Here is a 3,408-nt window from a genome sequence, read left to right as displayed (position 1 = left end):
ATTTTTAGAAATCAAAATTCAGGCACTGGAAACACCTAGCCAATTCTAGTTACTATAGTTAGACAACTTCTAATCCAGGTCTCGAGCAAAGCTAACACCTTTGGGCTGCCATCAACTTTCCACTCAGGTCTCTTTGAAAAAGAACTAATTCTCTAAAACAGAGCAGCAGAGCTCCCAGAAAAAAACTAGTTGTAAGAATTTGTTGATAAGGTAAAAATATATTTCTGGAAACTCATTCTCCCCACGAGTCGGTCACTTTACCAGAACTCTTACCCATGTACTCGAGACTTAAGCAGACAACCAGCAATGGAAATTTCAGATCAAACTCTTTAAAGTTAAAGGCAAGTAAAAACAAAACCTCACAACAGAAATTGTTAAGCTACTACCTTAATCATTATTTTTCTTGCCTACATCAATAGTTTTATAGTAAAATGAGCGTACAAAATCCTGTCATTAATATAAATATACATTTTTATTTAGAACTCCATCATATTTCAAGACTTCTGCACTATGAGCTCTCTTACAGTCATTGTAAGAAAGGCAGGCCACACAAAAACAGAGCACAGTAATGGACCAGACTTCACTGCAGCCAAAATTTAAAACACACCTCCTGTTACAATATTCCTCATACTAAAATACAAGTGATGTCTCATTTTGAACCATTCCTATAACATCTGGATATAGAACTGCCTCATAATACGTATAAAGCCTGCATAATTTTGTATATGTGAGAATCACATACTACAAACAGTCTTCGAACTGGATTTTCCATTTCACTTCTTCAAACTACGTTCCATTTCTTAATCCTTTCTGCTTTAGAACAGAATCTACTTTTATAAATTTCCCACAGACCAAAAGCTTGGAAATGTTTGTAATTTAGTACAAAAGAGCTACACTTGACAAAATTAAAGGGTTGGGTACGGCTGGTGGTGTGGAGTTTTTTGGTTGTGTAGATTTTAAAAATTGAAGTAAAAAGTTGGCTTGAAACACCAAATCAAAGCTAGGCAGTGCACATTTTCAACTCAGCAAGACAGGCAGGAATAGAGCTTAATTTCTGATTCAAAACACAACTTAATTTTAGCCACATTCATCCGGATGTTTCACTTTCAATGAATTGGCATTTTTAAAATGTAAAAACATTCCATCCTAAGATTTCCAACCAGTTTTAGTACTTCTTTAATAGACACATGCAAAATTTAATTCCTCTCTCTTGTCTGTTAGGAATTACTTCCAGACACATCATATTACCTCAGGCCTTCAATCAGCTGCCTTTCAGTTGCAGAAACCTCTACATGTAAAAAAGCTCCCTGCAGTATTACGGGCATGAATATAATTTCATTCGTCTCGGGACAGCCCTTAGTAGGCCACAAAAGTCTATTTCAACAAAGAAAAACAATTAAAATACAGTCATATTAAAAAAAAAAAACCAAACAACCAAACATAAAAAAAATCCAAACCAGCAACAAAAACACATAACATGATTCAAAAAGAAAAAAACACCCCAAAACAAAAACATCCGACATATTTTATAACTTTTGCTGTTCTATGTGTTCGCAATACTGAACGTAGAAGCTTTTACCAGATGCTAGGAAATTTTTGCCAGGATGCATTCAAATGAAATTACTTCCAAAATAAGAGCCAATCTGGAGGTTAATAAGAAAACCTACCACCTTCGTAAGTTTCCACAAATAATAAACTTAAAACATCCAATAATTTCCAGCTATCAGACATTTCAATACTCAATTTACTGTGACTTTTTTTTTTTCTGAAGCATACTCAGAGAAATGCTAAAGGAACTGTAATGGCCTTCTGGGACAGGAAGACTAAGGTTTCTGTAAAAAATGTTAAATTAATTTTTATAGTGATGCAAAGTCAGGGAAGGGCTGTTAAGGGATGGCCTCTTGCCACAGGGTGGAGTTTTGTTATGGTATCCTTTTAGAGTCTGCAGGTGTTTGGCAGGAGCTGAAATCAGGGCCAGCTGTGATATTTCAGCTCCGATTATTTCCCTCCCCATATTTCTCAGAAGTGATGCATCGGGGTGATGTCTTACACCTGATGTACTCGACTTGTGTGGTATGACTGCAACTGCTGGGGGGGGCATGGGGAAAGTACCACCGCATGGTTTTCGTTTTATTTTCGGCTGGCAACATTCATATAGTAAAATTCATCAATATGAATGGAATTAATCTGGTAAAACATCATCAGACAACAATTTATTCAACTGCCCGTATTTCTGAGTTGTCTCGTTGCTTCTTATATATGCCAGCCATTTAATTAAAGAGCATTTAATTAAAGAAATTACAACGTGAAAATGGGAGGGCAATGTTCCAAAGAAAAAAAAAAAAGTCAACCTTACATCTCCTCACTTAATCAGCAAAGATCTTTGTTCTTGCATACTTAGCTGCAGTACAGTGCGTACCTCTTTTTGTTTTCTTTTATCTTTTGGAAGAATTTGAATAGTTTCTATTAAAAATGGTATTCTCTTTTAAGTTTGTTTTGTTTGGAAAGCCTAAAACCACATTGTATTTCACACACATATTCCCCAGGGCATGCTAAATGGGACCATTCTGAGGTCATTCATAAGTTTTTTAAATGGTTTAAGAATTCTCTTAATGTTTGTACTATCTTGGCATGATTAAAAGAGTGCATTTTTTAAAAAAATTAGTTTAAAAAAGCTTGACTATATAGATTTTCATTAAAATAGTCTATACTCTACTATTAAGAGTTTGTAAGAACTTTTACAAACATTCCTTTCTCCCCCACGTTTTTAAGAAAACTGTTCCCTTAACTAGTGAATCTTCTCTTTCTCTCAGCCTTTTTATCCACACATGCACAAGTATACACATACATCTATCCACAGACTGATTGACTTAGCAGTACAAATGTCTGTAGTATTCATTTTAACCTCACAAATGAATAAAAGATTACAATCAGTGGGAAAAGTGGACGTTTCTCTCCATTCATGGAAAAAACAGTATCACCTGGCACTCCAACTTAGTAAAAAAACTTCCTGTTTTTTGGCAGCTCCCTTGGAGGATGATTGAAGCTGTTAATGACATTAACAAAATGTCCTGGGATCAAAAATGTGTTGGTTTATCTCAGTTTATAGAAGAAGTTATATAAACCACTCTCAGCCTTCAGAGCTCTGATGTCCCTTTAGCAAAAATAAAATCTGAAAACACAACTCACCTGTAAGCCAATTGAGTTCCATCAGGCCATTTCAGTCATCTCCTTTAACTGTCTTTCCCCCTATTTCCTTACACTTTTTTTTTTCTAGTCATTCCTTGCAGCATTCCAGCCTCCCCCCAGGATTTCTGCCTTTGTTACCAGCCTAGCACACGCTTTACAGCATTACTGACAGCTGAGCACACAGTTGTTGACATCCCACGCAGTGCATCTTCGTCACTA

This window comes from Empidonax traillii, unplaced genomic scaffold, assembly GCF_003031625.1.
Source record: "Empidonax traillii isolate 1590-97213 ecotype Southwest subspecies unplaced genomic scaffold, ASM303162v1 scaffold1688:size105227, whole genome shotgun sequence".
NCBI lineage: Eukaryota > Metazoa > Chordata > Aves > Passeriformes > Tyrannidae > Empidonax > Empidonax traillii.
The sequence above is the reverse complement of the archived record's forward strand: the minus strand, read 5'-3'. Positions refer to the sequence as shown.